At 37.9% G+C, this 22,184-nt stretch overlaps 3 pseudogenes; all 3 read right to left on the bottom strand.

Moving 5' to 3' along the window:
- The window catches only part of LOC120882208, a 933,819-nt pseudogene that overhangs the window by 781,348 nt on the left and 130,287 nt on the right, over positions 1 to 22,184 (bottom strand).
- On the bottom strand, positions 6,926 to 7,864 carry LOC120854624 (annotated as a pseudogene).
- On the bottom strand, positions 16,205 to 17,145 carry LOC120854603 (annotated as a pseudogene).

Genomic DNA, 22,184 nt, shown 5'->3' with positions numbered 1-22,184 from the left:
GTCTCAGGGCCCCTGTGTTCTCACACTCCCAGGAAACACTTGTTCAGGACATTACTATGAAGGAGTTCAGCTAAGCCAGGCCTTACTACATATCTTTCTGGAAAGTATGTACTTCCTGTTCCTGATATGTAATGTTTGCATTGACTCAAAATTCCCTCGAGTGATTTCCTTCATGAAGAAATAACTGAAGCTAAGGTATCTATTAGATGCCCTACATGGAACTGTGGGAAAGGCAGCCCCCCTCCGCCCTACATAGGACTTGTGGATTTACTGGGAAGGCTGAGACACTTATGTCTCCTCCACTCCATAGAGAGTACAATGCCATAGGGAGAATCCCTTGCCTTCTTCTTCAGAGGCTCAAAGCAATTAAAGTTGATTGTTGTTTTCTGATGTAATTTATATCTCTTGGAAAACATGAAGAAAAATCAACAGCAGATTTAGAAACATTTTATATGAAAATAAATCAAAAGTCTAACTGTCTTCTCACCATGCCCCAACCAACTCTTTGCAACCTCATGGATTGTAGCCTGCCAGGCTTCTCTGTCTATGGAATTCTCCAAGCAAAAATACTGGAGTGTGTTGTTATGACCTTCTCCAGGGGATCTTCTGACCCAGGGATCAAACTCAGGTCTCCTGCATTGCAGGCAGATTCTTTACCATTTGAGATACCCAGGAAGCCCAATCATCATTATCATAGACTCCAAAAATGTTATACAATGACAAGTCATAGCAAAAGTTATCTATATTTCCCAGAAAATAATTATCTTATTTATTTATTTTTTATGCTTTATTTCTCCTTAATTCTTTTTTTTTAATTTAAATTTATTTATTTTAATTGGACGCTAATTACTTTACAATATTGTATTGGTTTTGCCATACATCAACATGAATCCGCCACGGGTGTACACATGTTCCCCATCCTGAACCCCCCTCCCACCTCCGTCCCTGTACCATCCCTCTGGGTCATTCCAGTGCACCAGCCCCAAGCAACCTGGATATTATACATGTTTCAATGCCATTCTCCAAAATCATCCCACCCTCTCTCTCTCCCACAGAGTCCAAAAGACTGTTCTATATATCTGTGTATCTTTTGCTCTCTCACATACAGGGTTATCATTACCATCTTTCTAAATTCCATATATATGTGTTAGTATACTGTATTGGTATTTTTCTTTCTGGCTTACTTCACTCTGTATAATAGGCTCTAGTTTCATCCACCTCATTAGAACTGATTCAAATGTATTCTTTTTAATGGCTGAATAACACTCCATTGTTTTATGCTTTTGTTTTTTTTTTAGATTTACTGAGGTATAATTGACAAACAAATTCTATATATTTAAGGTATAAAATGTATATATATATATATATATATACACATTGTGAAATAATCACTACCATCAAGCTAACATGTCCATTGCTTTATGTTACCATTTTCTTTTTCTCACTTCTTCTTCTTCTTCTTCTTTTTTTTTTTTACAATAATGAGAATACAAATTCTATTGTACATTGAAACTTCAGGGTTTGTTCATCTTGCATGAGGGAAACTTTGTATCTCTTGACCCTCATCTCCCCTTGCCTTGAGCCCTCGGCCCTGAATTATCAGTCATTGCTCTACATTCTACTTCTATGAGGCTAACTGCTGTAGTTTACGTGCAAGTGAGATCATGGAGTAATTGTCTTCCAACAAATATTTCTTAAGTTTCTACCATACTTGTGACCTCTGTAAGGCATAACTGCCCCTCTTATACTAACCACAAGCAACAGTAGGAAAAACCCTGCCTTCAAGTCTCTCAGTTGTGTTGTTACCATGCTCTCAATGGCATTACTACTTATGGGCACACAATCCTTAGCTTTATTTTCTTCAATTGAAGTACTTGGCATAAATGATGTTCTTCACATCAGGAGTAATGTGCTTCTGGTAAAGTTTGTGTATTAATTGTTTATTTTTGTTGATTCACTGAATTGTGTCTGACTCTTTGCCACCCCATGGACTATAGCCCACCAGGCTCCTCTAGCCATGAGATTCTCCAGGCAAGAATACTGGAGCGGGGTGTCATTTTCTTTTCTAGGGGATGTTCATGGCTGAGGGATGGAACTCTCCTCTCTTTCTTGACAAGCAGATTCTTTAATACTGAGTCACCTGGGAGGCCCTCGTTATTAACTACTGCAGCCAAACCTAGATCTCAAGTCTTATCTTCCCTTCTTCATATCTTTTTCCAGATATGAAGAACAGATTGTGGAGTGTAAAGCCTTGATTGAGCTGTGCAAATGTTATTTAAAATATATGATACAAAATTTTAAAAAGTAAAAAAAAAAAAGATGAGAAGTATGAAATATTAATTATATAATTTTATAAAAATAAAAATGAATCAATAAATAAAATGGGTGATGCAATTGGGAATCCCCTGATAGTCCAGAGGACAGGACTCTGTGCTTTCACTGCCCAGAGTAGTGGTTCAGACACTGGTATGGAAACTAAGATCCCACAAGCTGCATAGTGCAGTCAAAAGAAAAAAAATGCATAATACAATAAAGGCCTAATTGATTTTTATCATATTTTTTATTCTTAAAAATTATAGACAATAGAAATGTCATTAAATTCATACCTATTTTAAACTATTTTAATGTATTTTTCTATTAAAACATTATTGCATCTTGTAATTAAAAATAAAGAAATTGCTGCCTCATATTTGAATGTGTAAAGATTGTTCCCTTTGGGTACATTTAATGATGGTGTATATTGTCACCCTGCTTCTTGAACTTCTATGCAGAGTACATCATGAGAAGTGCTGGGCTGGATGAAGCACAAGCTGGATTCAAGATTGCTGGGAGAAATATCAATGACCTCAGATATGCAGATGACACCACCCTTATGGCAGAAAGTGAAGAAGAATTAAAGAGTCTTTTGATGAAAGTGAAAGAGGAGAATGAAAAAGTTGGCTTAAAACTCAACATTCAGAAAATGAAGATCATGACATCTGGTCCCATCACTTCATGGCAAATAGATGGAGAAACTGGAAACAATGGCTGATTTTATTTTTGAGTGCTCCAAAATCACTGCAGATGGTGATCACAGCCATGAAAATAAAAGACACTTGGTCCTTGGAAGAAAATCTATGACAAACCTAGACAGCATATTAAAAACAGAGACATTACTTTGCCAACAAAGTTCTGCTTAGTCAAAGCTATGGTTTTTCCACTACTCATGTATGGATGTGAGAGTTGGACTATAAAGAAACCTCAACGCCAAATAATTGATGCTTTTGAACTGTGGTGCTGAAGAAGACTTGAGAGTCCCTTGGACTGCAAGGAGATCCAACCAGTCCATCCTAAAGGAAATCAGTCTTGTTTATTCATTGGAAAGACTGATGCTGAAGCTGAAACTCCGACACTTTGGCCAATCTGATGCGAAGAACCATCTCAACTGGGAAAGACCCTGATGTTGGGAAAGATTGTAGACTGGAGGAGAAGGGGCTGACAGAGAATGAGATAGTTGGATGGCATTACCAATGCAATGGACATGAATTTGAGTAAGCTCCAGGAGTTGATGATAGACAGGAAAGCCTGGCATGATGAAGTCCATGGGGTTGCAGAGTTGAACACAACTGAGTGACTGAACTGAATTGGGAGACTGTTCCCTTTGGTTACATTTAATGATGGTGAATCTTATAATATTAAACTAGGAAATGGTCATGGTCATAAAGAGGAAGGCTGCGTGGTGAGAAACAATCAGAGACAGCATTCCTGAGACATGATAATAGCATGTTTTTTTAATTCTATTAGAATAATCATGTATATTGTAAAGTGAAAGTGAAAGTCATTCAGTCGTGTCCAACTCTTTGTGACCCCATGGACTTTGCAGTCCATGGAATTCTCCAGGCCAGAATACTGGAGTGAGTAGCCTTTTCTTTCTCCAGGAGATCTTCTCAACCCAGTTCTCCTGCATTGTAGGTGGAATTTTTACCAATTGAGCTATGGGAAGTCCTGGATATTGTAAGCCTAACAGGGAAAAAAAAAAAAAAGCAACTCTATTGCTGTCCAAGTCCTGGTCTTTTAAAATAAGCACTATAGATGAAATTAAAGCCGTAGAGTTTTGATGGATTTGTCTAAAATCGCATACAATGACACAGACAAAATTGCGATAAAATTAGTGTTTTCCTTGTTTGTCCACTTGCTTTTTAATTCATATGTTTCTCAGCTAAATATTATTTAATGACCTAAAAAAAGAAAAACTAACAAAGAAACACTGAATTAGATATTATTGATGTTAGAATTAAAATTATTTTTCTATATGCCAAAAATATCCTGACCAAGGCCTTATTACTGTATTTTGAAAGATGGTTCTGCTTAAAATGCATATTCCATGAAAGTGACTCTGAAGAAATTAAACATATTAGTGGACTGGAACAAAATTTCAGAATATGGGCAATTTTAGCTCCAAAAATGGTTTTCCCAATTCTGAAGCATCATATTTTTTTGAAATGTTTATTTCTTTTTTAAAAAATTCTTAATGTTATTTCTTGCTAGATACTGTTTTTTTTTTCTTTTTGAAAGCTGTTTTTATCCCAGTATGTGAAATTGATCAAATATTTGATTTAATGTACTTCTTGCAGTGTGATTATTTTTTATATATATATATATATATATATATATATATGAAATCAGGTACATTTCCATAGATAGATCTTAAGAGTGACAACCACCTTGTATCACATTTGGTTTATAACTCCTCTGATGAATCAAGTACATCTAAACTAACAATGATCTGAAGAGTGAAGAGTCTTAAGGTGCGCTTGTGTGTTATAGAGAGATTTACATACTCTAAGTGAGGATAGAAGTAAAATGAATCTCTCTTTTTGCATCATAAGCTGCAAGTCCTTTGTTGCCTTTTGTCATATGTCTGTGGCTGCCTTTCTATTCTTGAGCTGTGATGCTGTTGCTGGGACTTGCAAACTGAATACCCAGATGCCCTTGATAGCTGGTTTCTGTTTAGATTTTGCTAAAGGGATAAACCAAGGGAAATGATGTGGGAAAGAAAAGAATATTGAAGAGAAATGGAGAGGAGAGAAGAAAGGGATTTTTTTGCTTCATGTTCTCCAGTTCTGGCTCCAGTTTCTCATCTTACTCTCTTCAGAGGTCAGAGCAGTATCCTGGCATCCCCCCTGGGACCAGAAACCACTAGGGCCCATCTCCAGTGTCTGAGAACTGTTGAGTCATAAGCCAGACTTAGACCTCAGACACCCTTACAGCCATGGCCCTTCCTCAAGGGCTTACTACTGATTAGCAGAGTACTTCCTCCAAGTTGAGATTCCTGTAAAATGTCTTTTCTCTACTTCTTCCAACCTCAAGAATGATGGCTGCTTCCTGATGTTATAATCATTAAATTCACATAGTTTCCTTTTTATTTTGCTTTTCTGAAATATTTGAAATATTATAAGAAATATTCACAGAAACATGAAGTGACAGATACTCTTGGAAAAAGACTCATATATACTTGCTCAAGGGAGAGTGGCCACAAACCTTTAATCTATAGAAAAAACTATCTGTGAATTTCAATAAAATGGAGTATGCGTGCATACACACACACATACACACTCACACACCCATGCACACAAGGAAAACTACTGATGTACCAGGATTATTCTAAAATATTTCCACGTGACCTAAATTTAATTTTGTTAATATTTCTTTGACATAATTATTATCAATGTCTCTATTATTCAGATATAATGATATATGAAACTCCCCAAACACTGGACACTGCAATGACAGCAAAAACAATAAAGGAAGCTAGAAATAAAATGCAGGATATATATACATATGGGAATCACATTTGTGCATAAACTCAACCGTGTGTTGTTCATTGTAAAATAACAGCCATTTGATTTTGAAATAAATCATAGTTTCCATAATTGATAGTGAAATAAAATGTGAAATCTTTAGTAAACATATGAAAGTTATACAGCAAACTAAATGTGTGTTTTAACAGTCCATTTAGTTCAGTTCAGTTCAGTCACTCAGTCATGTCCGACTCTTAGAGACCCCATGAATCACAGCAAGCCAGGCCTCCCTGTCCATCATCAACTCCCAAGGTTCACTCAGATTCACGTCCATCGAGTCGGTGATGCCATCCAGCCATTTCATTCCCTGTTATCCCTTACTGCTCCTGCCCCCAATCACTCCCAGAATCAGGGTCTTTTCCAACGAGTCAACTCTTCACATGAGATGGCCAAAGTACTGGAGTTTCAGCTTTAGCATCATTCCTTCCAAAGAACACCCAGGACTGATCTCCTTTAGAATGGACTGGTTGGCTCTCCTTGCAGTCCGATGGACTCTCAGGAGTTTTCTCCAACACCACAGTTCAAAAGCATCAATTCTTTGGTGTTAAGCCTTCTTCACAGTCCAACTCTCACATCCATACATGACCACTGGAAAAACCTTAGCCTTGACTAGACGGACCTTTGTTGACAAAGTAGTGTCTCTGCTTTTGAATATGCTGTCTAGGTTGATCATAACTTTCCTTCCAAGGAGTAAGCATCTTTTAATTTCATGGCTGAAGTCGCCATCTGCAGTGATTTTGAAGCCCCGAGAAATAAAGTCTGACACTGTTTCCACTGTTTCCCCATCTATTTCCCATGAAGTGATGGGACCAGATGCCATGATCTTCGTTTTCTGAATGTTGAGCTTTAAGCCACCTTTTCACTCTCCTCTTTCACTTTCATCAAGAGGCTTTTTAGTTCCTCATCATGTTCTGCCATAAGGGTGGTGTCATCTGCATATCTGAGGTTATTTATATTTCTCCCGGCAATCTTGATTCCAATTACTAAGAACCATTTAAAGCATCTGCCCTTCCAACACTGCAATCATTATCACCTTTTCACCAGCCTCCAGTTTCTAACCCTGAGTTCTGCTAGGAAAATATTCTCTAGGATAATATTTTGAAGTTCACCACTTTTCTGAGAGCTTCTTTCACATCTGTCCTTGTTCCTCAGACTGTAGATCAGTGGATTCAGCATGGGGATCACTACAGTGTAGAACACCATGGTCACTTTGTCAGTACCCATGCTGTTGCCAGAGTGGGTCTGGCAATAAATGGAAAGGGTCGTTCCCTGTAAGACAGTGATGGCTGTAAGGTGGAAGGCCCAGGTGAAAAAGGCTTTGCACTTTCCTTCTGCAGAGCACATCACCTCAGGATGGTGATGAGAATAAACAAGTAGGGTGTGAGGATGACCATGATGGTGATGATCTCATAGAAAGTGGCCCCAATGTATAGCATCAACTGATTCACAGACACATCAGAGCAAGCAAGAGACAAGAAAGGGGGAAGATCACAAAAGAAGTTGGTGATCACATTCAATCTGTAGGACGGGATCTGAAGAGCTAAACACAAGTGAATCAGAGAACACATAGCACCACTGAGGTGGCAACAAGACACCCACTCCACACAGAGATCCTGGGACATGGTGACCACAGAGCAGCGGGTCACAGAGGGCCACAGAGCGGTCATAGGCCATCGCTGCCAGCAGAATGACCTCAGTTACCACAAATGTGCAAAACAGGTAGAATTGCACAGTGCATTCCAGGAAGGAAATGCCTTTGTCTTCATTTAAGATGTTAGCTAGCATCTTTAGGGTGATGACCATGGAGTAACAGAAATCCACAAAGGACAAGTGGCTGAGGAAAAAGTACATGGGGATATGGAGTCCAGAGCTGATCTGAATCAACACAGTCATGCCCAGGTTTCCCAAAACTGTGACTCCAAAATGGAAAGAAACAGCAGGAAGAGGAAGACTCTGAGCTCAGGGGCATCTAAGAATCCAAGGAGGATGAAGTCTGACACATCAGTGCAGTTTTCCTCATCCATGTCTTCACTTTACTGTGGTTGCAGAAAAAAAAAAAGTTAATAGTTATTCTCTGTGAGATCATCTCCAGTTATCTCGTAAGAAAGACACGAGAATAAATAAGATAGTCAACTTTTTCAGCAAAGAAATAAAACATTGACATTTTGAAGCTTAAGAAAAGTTCAGACATCCTAACCCACAAATGCATAGAGCTCACATTTAAATTCACAGATCACATGAAATAATTCACATCAATGAAAATATATATAATGATCTAAAGTAGTTCTACACAATATACAGCTTGGAACTGAATCATTAGAAAGATATCAAATATTACTTAATTAGCAAAGTTTGAAATTTAAATACCTTTTTACTGCTACACTGTTAAATCAATTTTAGAAACACTAGGATCCTTGGGAATTTTTTTAATAGTATATAGGAAGTTTCTCTTTTTTGATGAAATGATGAGAAGGATGCTTATTTAAGATTATTAACACACAAGCATCATTTGTATTATTACCTTTTAAAGGGAAAAGTGAATTTTATAGTCTATTTTAGCAATTGAAGTGACTTAGTAGCAGCAGCAGCAGCAGGGATTTTTAAACTATGCTATAAAATATTCGTCATTGTACAGAGAATTATTACTTAGGTCTAATGAGAGTTGGACTGTGCAGAAGGCTGAGCGCTGAAGAATTGATGCTTTTGAACTTTTGTTGGATAAGACTCTTGAGAGTCCCTTGGACTTCAAGGAGAGCCAACCAATCCATTCTGAAGGAGATCAGACCTGGGATTTCTTTGGAAGGAATGATGCTAAAGCTGAAACTCCAGTACTTTGGCCACCTCATGCGAAGAATTGACTCATTGGAAAAGACTCTGATGCTGGGAGGGATTGGGGGCAGGAGGAGAAGGGGATGACAGAGGATGAGATGGCTGGATGTCATCACTGACTCAATGGATGTGAGTCTGAGTGAACTCCGGGAGTTGGTGATGGACAGGGAGGCCTGGCATGCTACGATTCATGGGGTCGCAAAGAGTCAGACAAGACTGAGCGACTGAACTGAACTGAAACTTTCTGTATGGAGAAGGAAATGGCAACCCACTCCAATATCCGCCTAGAGAGTCCCATTGACAGAGGAGCCTGGCGGGCTACACTCTATGGGGTTGCAAAGAGTTGGACACGACTGAAGCAACTTAACACGCACACAAACTTTCTGTAACTGTGACCCTGAAGCCTTCTAAGACCTATTTGACAAATGAACTCACTACTTTAAATCTATTCAAGAAATCAAAATTGTGAATATTAAATTAACACAAATTCTTCTTGCTGCATTGCACTATTATTTATTATAGGAGCTTAGAAACAAAATGTCAAACAGGAGGGTCAAAGTTATGCTACATGCATATTATAGGAAACTATGCAGCTTTCAGAAGAACTTTCAATAACCTGGAAAATGACTATGAGAAAGTGTCAAGTTAAAAATAGGAAGTCAGATCACAAAGGTAGAATATGGCATAGCTAAACATAAGTCTCCGTGCATATTTAATTCTCAAAACATCCAAGAAAATAAAGTTTTACCAATTACTTTTAAAAAATGCATGCAGGAATTTGCCTTTTTTTTTTTTTAATACAGGAGAGATACTTTCTAAGACCTGGACATGTAGAAGATGCCAACAAAGGGTATGAACATGCTCATTTATACGCTCTCTTGATCCTAACTAAAAATAAAATGACTTATTAGCACTCACTGCTTATTTCAGGAGGAAAGTGAATCTGGACTAAAAGCCAACACAGCCAGTTTTTTCCTCCTTCTTCAAATAACTTCAAGAGATAAAGGATATATGAATTAAGGACTCCTGTTTGAACACAAATGATCACTGTGATGGAAGGCTTTTCTCTCTTCAAAGGGTCAGGAATAAGTGAGCTGTATTTTTTTATTTCAACGTGGTGCATAATTTTGAAAATCTTTTCCTGTTTTTAAGTTCTAAAGATGAAAATTCAGGCTGCTGATTATTTGTAGAGCAGGAGTGATGTTGATCCTTGTTGGATATTTGTCAATGTCTGGAAATATTGTTGACTGTCACAATAGGAAGGGGTGCTACAAACATCCAGAGGGCAGACTATAGATGCTTCTAAGTGTATAAGGTGCAGGACGGCATCTCTTTCCCCACTCCCATCCTTCCACATATCCTCAACATAAGCAAAGACCAACTATATATCTTGACCGATGTTAATAGCATCATACTTGAGAGACCTGCTGTAGAGATGCATGACCTTTTCACAAGGTTAAAATTCTTGCTCTCTTGTCTGCTTCAGAGGTGGTTCACATGTCTGTGCTCCTCCATCTGCAGTCTTAACGACCTCTCAACACCACTGTCAGCATCAAAGTGAGTCACAAGAGAATCTCCCTGCTGTCTTTCCCACATTCCTTGGATCGAGTTAATATGAGAGTGGAGGCAGATGGAAGGGGAGAGGAATCAAGCATTCTTCCCAATTGGCTCACACTCTTTCCCCTGTTACACTAATAGTTGTTACAAGATATTTCATTCTATAGATTGAAGTGTCCCCATTTCATCTCATATTGTTTCTCAGTACATAAAGGGAAAACACTTCATCAGTTCAGTTCAGTTCAGTCGCTCAATTGTTTCTGACCCTTTGCAACCCCATGAATTGCAGCATGCCAGGCCTCCCTGTCCATCACCAACTCCTGGAGTTTACTCAAACTCATGCCCATTGAGTCGGTGATGCCATCCACTTCATAGAGTGCTTCAAACTTGGCATTTCTTAAAACACGCTCCAAATACAGATTGTAAGAATTATTTCTAATGCCACTGACCTCTTTACCATTCCTCTTTCTCTTATACATGGCTAGTAATAATTTAGTCCCCTGAAAAAAGAAGCAACCAACTTTCCAGACATCAGGAAATATCATTCATCCCTTTCCTCTCCAAAATAGAATGTAGTCTAGCAACCTTTTGACAGGTATTGCTTCCTTTGTTTCTGAGGATGCTATGAGGGAAAATGTCACAGACTTTATGTTTTTATGTGTGTATCCCCGAAGCCCATATCCCTTAATTTTCCAGAACCAATAATTGGTCTCTGTGGGATCTCAACAAGATGTGAAGAAAAAAATCATCTTGGGACACAAACAATTAATGACTTTCATAAGATATAAAGTCGGGAGGAAACTCTCCCAGGTTTGTACAGTTAAATTCAGTCACTCAGTCAGGTCAGACTCTTCGTGAGCCTCATGCTTTGCAAAGCCTTCAGCACGCCAGGCCTCCCTGTCCATCACCAACTCCTGGAGCTCGATCAAACTCATGTCCAACAAGCCGGTGATGACATCCAACCATTTCATCCTCTGTCATCCACTTTTCCCCCTGCCTTCAATCTTTCCCAGCATCAGGGTCTTTTCCAATGAGTCAGTTCTTTGCATCAGGTGCCCAATGTAATGGATCTTCAGCATCGGTCCTTCCAATGAACATTCAGGACTGATTTCCTTTAGGATTGACTGGTTTGATCCCCTTGTAGTCCAAGGGACTCTAGAGTCTTCTCCAACACCACAGTTCAAAAGCATCAATTGTTTAGCACTCAGTCTTCTTTAAGAACCAACTCTCACATCCATACATACCTACTGGAAACCCATAGCTTTGACTAGACAGACCTTTGTCAGCAAAGTAATGTCTCTGTTTTTTTAATATGCTGTCTAGTTTGCCCATCGCTTTTGTTCCAAGGAGCAAACTTTTTTTTTTTAATTTCATGGCTGCAGTCACCATCAGCAGTGATTTCAGACCCAAGAAAATAAAGTCAGCCACTGTTTCCATCGTTTTCCCATCTATTTGCATGAAGTGATGGGACCGGATGCCATGATCTCAGTTTTTTGAATGTTGAGTTTTAAGCCAACTTTTTCACTCTCCTCTTTCACCTTCATCAAAAGCCTCTTTAGTTCCTATTCACTTTCTGCCATAAGGGTAGTGTCATCTGCATATCTGAAGTTATTGATATTTCTCCAAGCAATTTTGATTCCAGCTTGTGCTTCATCCAGCCCAGCACTTTGAATGATGTACTCTGGGTATAAGTTAAATTTGCAGGGTGACAATATACAGCCTTGATGTACTCCTTTCCCTATTTGGAACTGGTCCATTGCTCCATGTCCGGTTCTATCTGTCTTGACCTGCAAACAGATTTCTCAGGAGGCAGGTAAGATGGCCTGGTATTCCCATCTCTTCAAGAATTTTCCACATTTTGTTTTGATCTACACAGTCAAAGGCTTCAGTGCAGTCAATAAAGCAGAAGTAGATGCTTTTCTGGAGTTATTAATTTTTCTGTGATCCAATAGATGTTGGAAGTCTGATCTATGGTTCCTCTGCCTTTTCTAAATCCAGCTTCAACATCTGAATGTGTAGAGACCATTTTATGGATCTGCCTGAGGGATATCTCCCAGGTCTGCTCCTTCTCTCTCTGTATAATCTTGTCCTAAACCAATAGGTTATGAATGATACTATGTGGTTTATGTCCCCGGATATACCAATCATCTAAGAATTTCATGACTATAAATAGTTGGAAGTAAACTGGTTTCCATATTCTCAACAACCTTCATGTGTTTCCCTAAAATTGATTCACCTGGTTATTTTCTGAGATTGTGGAGTGTTTCTGCCTCTCCATTCCACTCAGCACTTTCACTATCCCTTATGTTTCATTGTCCGAAAGCAAAAGTTCCTGCTATCCATTCATAGATTACCTTGGGAATTACCCCTATTAGAAAAGTAATAGATAACTTCAAAAACCTAAAACATAACAATGTGAAACATTGTATTACAGGAAACCTGAAATTTGTTTTAATTAAGACATTTCAACCCATGGTATGACTTATTTCCTTTTAGCTCATATATCTTTCTTTTCTCAGAAAATATGGGATTTGCAATAGACACATGTTTTAGCCAATACAGTGATGTTTTGAGATCATATATAGTAGATTGATGATAGTATCTGATTAGCATCTTTTTTTTGGGGGGGGTCATTATTCTTACTATACCTGCAAGGATTGATGCAAAATGCATTCCCTTGAAGGAGAGAGTCTCATGACAGAATGACTAAAAAGACAGCATCACTGGCAGTGATGTTTTATATCATCTATGCAACCCACTCACAGAAACCTTTGCTTATCTGTCTTAAAGACAAAACAGATTTTTAAAAATGATTTAAATATAAATATTTAATTGAAATTTGTTTAATCATCATTATCCATAAATTGAATAAGTACAAAGATTTAAGGTTTTGATGAGCTGTATTTATATCAATAAGATCAGTATTTTAGGAAATCATTTCATCAAAAGATTCATTAACATCAACAATGTGTTAACTTTTCTAAAGTTTTTAATTGTACCTTTTAACTAAGCTGCCTCCAAACAGAAGGAAAGCAGAAATGCTTAACTGCTCTACGGTAAGACTTGGGAAGGTGTTTGTGGTAACATCAGAAATTAAGAAAATCAGTTGTAGTTTAAGGTTGCATAACAAACTACTCCAAAACATATGAGTTAAAGTGAAAGTGAAAGTGAAGCTGCTCAGTCGTGTCTGACTCTTTGCAACCCCATGGACTGTAGCCCACTAGGTTCCTCTGTCCATGGGATTTCCCAGGCAAGAATACTAGAGTGGGTTGCCATGTCCTTCTCCAGGGGATTTTCCCGACCTAGGAATTGAACCCAGGTTTCCGGCCTTGTGGTCAGACGCTTTACCGTCTGAGCCTCCAGGGAATCCCAATGAGTTAAAAACAGCTGCCTATTGCATAGATCACTATTATATACATCAGTGAGGCAGCTCTGCTGATCTGATCCAGAACTGACTGATCTGTGCTGGTCTGATTACGTGTATGCTATCAGCTTGCCAGGCTAGGTGATCTAAGAGGGTTCATACTTCAGTCTGGAGTTTGGCTCCATGCTGCTTCATGGGGTAGGGTCATGAGCTATATTACTCATTATCCAATATCCTAGCCTGTGCTTGTTCACATGACAGCTATTCTAAGAGTTTGTGTAAATTCCAAGAGATTATAACATAGCAACAGGGCCTTTCTTATAACTGACACAATATGTCGCTTCAAGGACCTTATATTACCCCAATTATTCTCAAATGTAGACTGTATTAAAAAAATGGAGGAATCAATTTGATGAGAAGCAAAAGAAGAGATGGGCATGCCTTTATAAGTGGAGAATTGGGCTCCTGCTTTCAATAAACCACATTAGGTAAAAAGTCCTTTTGAAAGAATCTCCAAAAATTTAGCCTTCACCAAAACTGGAAGAGAATTTAACTTTGTTTAATGCATTAGTTAGAAAACTTTGATGAAATATAGTTTTGAAAAACTGAATGAAAGGGTGGTGTGTCATTACTATTCCAGCAGAGTTTCTGACAGAATTTCTAATCCCATTTACTGTTAATAGTTCCAAATATTCTCAATATTTTCATCTAAAAAAGTAGATATGTAGGAATTTATTTAGGCACATTGAGTAGAGAGGAAGAAGGAAATGCAACCCACTCCATTATTCTTGCCTGGAAAATCCCAAGGACAGAGCATGAGGTCGCAAAGAATCAGACACTACTGAGTAACTAGCACACACATTGAGTGGAGGAGAAGAGTGTTTAAGTTATTCAAGCAAGCCTGAGCTATTGATGCTAAAGAGATCTTATTTCTAATTTACCTTATTAAACAGACCTGACTATATACTAATATCCAGGCTTTCCAGGTGGCTCAATAGTGAAGAATCTGCCTGCCAATGCAGGAGACACAGTTTCAATCCTTGGGTCTGGAAGATCTCCTAGAGATGGTACCCACTCCAGTACTCTTGCCTTGGTAATCCTAAGGACAGAGGATCCTGGTGGGCTACAGTCCATGGGGTTGCAAAGAACTGGACACGACTTAGCCACTACACTACAACAACCACAGCAAACTAATGACTACCTAGTTTGCATTTTATTTTGAATATGGTTATACAGACAAATAGTTTTCAACTCTTTGGGCAACTGGAAGCACTTTTTTTTTTTTAAGATTCAAGTTTATTTGAGAAGGATACAGACATTGTTTGGTAAAAGAAAAAATAAAAGAATTGATAATACTTTTGATGTCTTCATAGGTAGAATAATAGAATGAAATATCAATTGGGCAGGCACTTGTCATGCTTCCTTTTTGCATGAAAGATGTTCTGAGAGCTCGTCCTGTATTTTTAAGCCTCTGGTGGAGTCTATCATAGTTGCTCATGCTGCTGCACTGGAGCTCTTTTGAAAATACATTCAGAATATAATCCGTGTCTTATCAACTTTGTGCCAAGTAACCCATATCCACAATACAACACAAATACTCCAACAAGGAGACAAATGTACATGTAACTTATGCACTATTCACTCCGTTTAAAAAAATTATCATTAATACATTATTATATTCTGATTTCCTTGTTTGCTATGCTTTAGTCTCCTGGATAAAACTCCTACATTGAAATATGTTTCCTAAAAGTCTGTTTCTTAAGTTATCCAAGCCAGGTCAACATAATACCTATTTTATGAAGGACTTGAACTTTTCTTTTTTCCTCTCAAACCCATTGTGATACTATTTTCCAACGTGCACAGTTATCACTTTCTTAACTACCTTACTCTCAACACTGGATTTTCAGCCTTTGAAGGATGAACACCATATCTTATTTTAACTGCTATTTGTATTTTTGTAAGAGAAATGCACTTGCTAATTGAAAGCCTAGTTATTCTAGGTGTAAAAGAGATGAAATTCAATTTATTAAGATTACACAAGGTACGCCACATATCTATATTGTATTTTAATCTATTTAATACATTTATCTTGTCTGAATTTTTTAGATGAAAACTTAGAAAATGGTGAGATTGATAAATTTTTCCTGGTAAGTAAGACAGAATTAAGTTAATTTCTTTGAGCCAAATTGCATGTTCTTTCTATTTTAAAGAATTCTCTCTTTTTATTTATTTATTTATTTTTTTGGTATTGAGATATAGCCTATTAACAAACAATGGTCTGATAGTTTCAGGTGGATGGAGAAGGGACTCAGGCATATAGATACATATATCCATTCTCTCACAAACTACCATCCCATTCTGGGTGCCACATAATACTGAGCAGAGTTCTGTGTGCTATACAGCAGATCCTTGTTGGCTATCCATTTAAATATAACAGAGTGTACACATTCATCCCAAACTCCTAAACTAACCCTTTCCCCCAAACTTCTTGCCTCTCCTGGCAACCATAAAATTTGCAGCATTAACCTTCATTAATTTAAACTTATCTTTAAAAACCAACCTTTGTAGCTACACTTTGTTTACATATCAAGAAAAAATATTATTATTATAATGCTCAATAAGAAAAAAGTTTAGAGCCCACTATCTTGGAGACTGTTTCATTGTTATCCTTATTTCTCAGCCTGCAGATCAGGGAATTCAACATGGGGATGACCACCGTGTAAAACACAGACGCTACTTTGACTGTGTCCCTGGAGGTTGTGGAGTTGGGCACACAGCAGAGGAAGAGGATGGTGCTGGGGAAGATGCTGATGGCGGTCAGGCGGGAGGCACAGGTGGAGAAGGCTTTCCTGCTACCACAGGCTGAAGGCATCTTGAAGATGGTGACAACAATAAAAACATAAGACAGGAGAATGATGAAGAGTGTGCTGACCTCATTAAAGGTGGCAAAAATAAAAAGCAGCAACTGGTTGAGATAAGTATCAGAGCAAGAGAGGGAAAGCATGGAGGAGAACTCACAGAAAAAGTGATTGATTGTGTTGTAACCTCAAAATGATAATTTGCTAACAGAACATGTGAATGTCAAGAAGTAGGTTGTTCCCGTGGCAAAAGATCCAACCACTAACGTGGCACAGAGTCTCAGGGACATGGCCACCCTGTATAGCAGAGGGTTGCAGATGGCAACGAAGCGGTCATAGACCATCACAGCTAATAAAAAGGACTCAGTCACCACAAAGGTACAAAAGAAAAAGAATTGTATTACACAGACTACAAATGAAATGATTCTGTCTTCTACCATGAAGTTCGCCATGGTCTTGGGAGCAATTATGGAGGAATAACAGAAATCCACAAAGGAGAGGTGGCTGAGGAAAAAGTGCATGGGGTGTGCAGTTTGGGGTTAATTTTGATGGTTACTATCATCCCAAGATTCCCTACCACAGTGACACTGTAGATGGTGAAGAATATCAAGAAGAGGGGGACTTGCAACTCTGGGTAATCAGAGAATCCTAGGACAGTGAATGTGGCTCCACTTTTATTTTTCTCTGATAGAAACATGGTTTCTGTTTGTCAGAATCTGAATTAGCCCTGGAAACAAAAATATTAGAGAGAATGAAGATGTAAGACCCTCAGTTAACGCCTCCTTTCCAAAGCTGGAAGAAGAATCAAAGTGTTTCTATTAGTACCTCTCTGTGTTTTTTATGGACTATTGCTAAATGTCTAAAATGTTCAAAAGAAAGCTGTGGTACATACACACAATGGAGTATTACTCAGCCATTAAAAATAATACATTTGTTTATTTTTATTTTTATTTTTACTTAACAATACTGTATTGGTTTTGCCATACATTGACAAGAATCCACCACGGGTGTACATGCGTTCCCAAACATGAATCCCTTTCCCACCTCCCTCCCCATAACATCTCTCTGGGTCATCCCTGTACACCAGCCCCAAGCATCCTGTATCCTGCATCAGACATAGACTGGCGATTTGTTTCTTACATGATAGTATACATGTTTCAATGTCATTCTCCCAAATCATCCCATTCTCTCCCTCTCCCTCAGAGTCCAAAAGTCCTCTCTACACATCTGTGGTAGTATACTGTATTGGTGTTTTTCTTTCTGGCTTACTTCAATCTGTAAAATCGGCTCCAGTTTTATCCATCTCATTAGAACTGATTCAAATGTATTCTTTTTGATGGCTGAGTAATACTCCATTGTGTATATGTACCACAGCTTTCTTATCCATTCATCTGCTGATGGACATCTAGGTTGTTTCCATGTCCTGGCTATTATAAACAGTGCTGCAATGAACATTGGGGTACACGTGTCTCTTTCAATTCTGGTTTCCTTGGTGTGTATGCTCAGCAGTGGGATTGCTGGGTCATAAGGCAGTTCTATTTGCAATTTTTTAAGGAATCTCCACACTGTTCTGCATAGTGGCTGTACTAGTTTGCATTCCCACCAACAGTGTAGGAGGGTTCCCTTTTCTCCACATTTATTGCTTGCAGATTTTTGGATTGCAGCCATTCTGACTGGTGTGAAGTGGTACCTCATTGTGGTTTTGATTTGCATTTCTCTAATAATCTAACACCACAGACAAAAATAAACTCAAAATGGATTAAAGATCTAGATGTAAGACCAGAAATTATAAAACTCCTAGAGGAGAACATAGGCAAAACACTCTCCAACATAAATCACAGCAGGATCCTCTATGATCCACCCCCCAGAATTCTGGAAATAAAAGCAAAAATAAACAAATGGGATCTAATTAAAATTAAAAGCTTCTGCACAACAAAGGAAAATATAAGCAAGTTGAAAAGACAGCCTTCGGGATGGGAGAAAATAATAGCAAATGAAGCAACTGACAAACAACTAATCTCAAAAATATACAAGCAACTCATGCAGCTCAATTCCAGAAAAATAAACGACCCCCCAAAAAATGGGCCAAAGAACTAAATAGACATTCCTCAAAAGAAGACATACGGATGGCTAACAAACACATGGAAAGATGTTCAAAAAGAATACATTTGAATCAGTTCTAATGAGGTGGATGAAACTGGAGCTGATTATACAGAGTGAAGTAAGCCAGAAAGAAAAACACCAATACAATATACTAACACATGTATATGAAATTTAGAAAGATGGCAATGATAACCCTGTATGCAAGACAGCAAAAGAGACACAGATGTATAGAACGGACTGTTGGACTCTGAGAGAGAGGGAGAGGGTGGAATGATTTGGGAGAATGGCACAGAAACATGTATGCTATCATGTAAGAAACGAATCGCCAGTCTATGTTTGATACAGGATACAGGATGCTTGGGGCTGGTGCACGGAGATGATCTAGAGAGATGATATGAGGTGGGAGGTGGGAGAGGGGTTCAGGATTGGGAACTCATGTACACCCGTGGTGGATTCATGTCAATGTATGGCAAAACCAATACAGTATTGTAAAGCAAAATAAAGTAAAAATAAAATAAATAATAGTAAAAAAAAAATAAAATGTTCAAAAGATAATCATTTAACTTCTCTTTAAAGAGCCCAGTACCTCTGGGGTGCTGAGGTACTGTGCTCTTCAAAGAAAAGTTTAAATGGTTATCTTTTGAACATTTTAGACATTTAGCAATAGTGCATAAGAAACACAGAGAGGTTCTAGCATGGAGATTTGGTTGGCAGTTGGTGGGGCAGTGGGGAGATGAGAGTCAGGGTTTGGGCCTCAGGATCATCCAGTTGGAACCTTGGGGGAGGGGGATCTGGTCACAGATGGGGAGAAATCCACCTGTATTGTTTTCAGGATTATGAATTTATTTTGTTTTTTAATAAAATCTTTGCAAACCTAAAAAAAAGGTAAAAATAAAGAGCACAGTACCATTATTGAATCTTTTAGTTCTGAATTATAATTTTAATATTTAGAGATAATATGAAATTAAAAAACGGGATTTATTTTCAGTGAAATCCTTCTATAGCACTTTTAGGTCCACCTTAACATTATAGATTAATAAAAGAGTAACCTAGCCTAATACCATAACCGATTATTTCACTACTAAAACTAGTAGCAAAAGTGAGAAAATTCTAAATAAATTACACTTTGCATCACATGTTCACAATGTGACACTAAGAATGACCCCTCTAAGTTTCCATTTGTGCCTTTACTGTTAATTCCACGTGATACTTATCATTTACTTTTGTTTCTGACTCAGTGAATCTATTATCAAAATAAACCTTAGGTTTTTTTTTTTTTTTCAGAGAGTGTTCTCAATACAGGGAACCCTAATTATCAATCTCACCTCATTTCTTGTGGAGTAATAACATTGAACAAATAATAAGGATAATACAGTCTATGTCTTTATCAAGACATGACAAAGCAGAAGACAGAGATCCTTGACTTTCCCTGTAACATGCAAATAAGGATCAATCTACATGTATGTGACTGGACTCTTGATCCAGACTCCCACAAATTTTCCATTTGTCTTAAAGAGATTCTATGTTCAATGTCTTAGTACTAAGATATTCATTTATTCATAATCATGTTCCAACTTGTGACAAACTCGTGATCTTAAATCTATGGGAAAGTGTCCAATAAAAGTGTACATATCAGAGAGCTATACTAGAAGGCAGCATCAGGTGAGATGAGAAAGGAACTTAAGAAAAATTTAACTAACACTACTAAAGAGTCTAACATAGAAATGTCCATAAATAAAGACATTTATTCTGTCCCTATAGTACCTGTAAAAGAGAAAGACCAAACATTTAAGGTAGTACTGCAGTGTGATGATATTTCATGAGAAAATGCTAATAGAAAAGAATTGTATTTCTCTAATTGGTGACCATTGACTTCTCAGCGGAATAGTGGTAAAGAATCCACCTGCTAATGTGGGAGATGTAAGAGATGCAGGTTCAGTCCCTGGGTTGGAAAGATCCTCTGGTGAAGGAATGGAAACCCACTCCAGTATTCTTGACTGGAAAGTTACATGGACAGAGTCGGGTTGGCTATATAGTGCATGGATTTGCAAAGAATAAGACACAGCTGAGTGACTCAGCACACATGCATGCACAATTGGTGACCAATACCTCTTAGACCCTACCATACCAGGACTTTTCTCTATCATTTCCAATGAGGCTGTCTCTAGTCCCACAACTCAAGAAATCGATTTTATATGGCTCAGCAATAATGTCAGATCATAGGCAAAACTGAGACACTCAAGATCTCTTTATCTTCTTATATTCATAAATTTGAGTATAAATTTTAAAAAGACAACCTCAAAAGACAATCTATCACAAAGCTAGATGTTCTAAATATGGCTGATTTATCTAAGACATTTGAAAATTAATATTAAACTAATGTTTTATTTCATACAATAGATTTTGTGACCCAAATGCTATTTTAAATTGCTGGTGAGTTTCTTTGCATTTAGGAAATATGACAGCTAATATCTTTCCTATATCTTTCTTCTCTATTTTGTTTAATTTTTGCTTTCAAAGCTACTTTATATACATAATTAAGACTAGTGCCTTTTACTTTTCTTTCAATAGCATTTGTTTAATCTATGCTTATTTTTTAATTAAATATTTGTCTTTGTTTCAATTTGACTACTCCTTCAAAAGTTTGTAGAAGCCAGATAATGCACCTTCCACAGATTCTCAGAGCTCTTCTAACCCTCCATTCCAGGCACTTTTTTGTGATCAGTCACCCCATTGCTTCAGACTCTTTTGTGAACCCATGGACTATATGTAGCTCACCAGATTCCTTTGCCAGTGGAATTTTTTTCCAGGCAAGAATGCTGAAGTGTGTTACCATTTCCTACTCCAGGGGATGTTCCTAACCCAAGTATCAAACCTGAGTCTCTTGACTCTCTTGCACTGACAGAAGATTCTTTACCACTGATCCACCAGGGAACCTCTGTCGGTTTTAAGGGCTTAGCTGAGCCAGTTCTCACACAGAGCTCAGTAGGCTGAATCCACTTCCTCTTCCTTACAGTTCATATTGGTAATTTTCACCAATATTAGTCAAGGACTCTCTGTCTAAATGGTAAATTTCCCTTCACACTTTTTTTCTAATACCCTACTTAGAAAATATCTTATTTTTGAATTTACTTTTCGTTAGAAGGGATATATACAGATATATCCCCTCCCTCTTGAGCCTCCCCCCTCCCTCCCATGCCTCCTACTAGGTCATCACAGAGCACCAAGCTGAGCTCCTGAGTTACACAGCAGCTTCCCACGATACCTGCTGATGGGTGAAAGTAGGATCTCTCCTGGTTGGAAGTGATGGATATAGTCTTATATCTATAGTCACAACCTAATTGCATAAACCCTAGAGACTGTCTGTTGCCTCATTCTCTTAAAGCCTTGAAATAATTAAAATTAATCACAATTCTCTGATGTAATTCTTTCTTGTGTCTTATAAAACCTGGAGCAGTGTTAGGGGCATTTAACATGAACATTTGTAGGTTAAAACCACTTCTCTCAGACCCTTCATCACACTGATACTTTTTACAGTTATAAAAAGTATGCAATTATAAATCAAATCATTATTAAATATTAATTGAATGACTACAATATTCCAGGAATAACCTTGTTCTTCCATACTTTTAC

The sequence above is a fragment of the Oryx dammah genome, unplaced genomic scaffold (assembly GCF_014754425.2).
Source record: "Oryx dammah isolate SB20612 unplaced genomic scaffold, SCBI_Odam_1.1 HiC_scaffold_2, whole genome shotgun sequence".
NCBI classification, from domain to species: domain Eukaryota; kingdom Metazoa; phylum Chordata; class Mammalia; order Artiodactyla; family Bovidae; genus Oryx; species Oryx dammah.
Note: the sequence above shows the minus strand (reverse complement) of the source record. Positions and strands in the feature narration are given on the sequence as shown.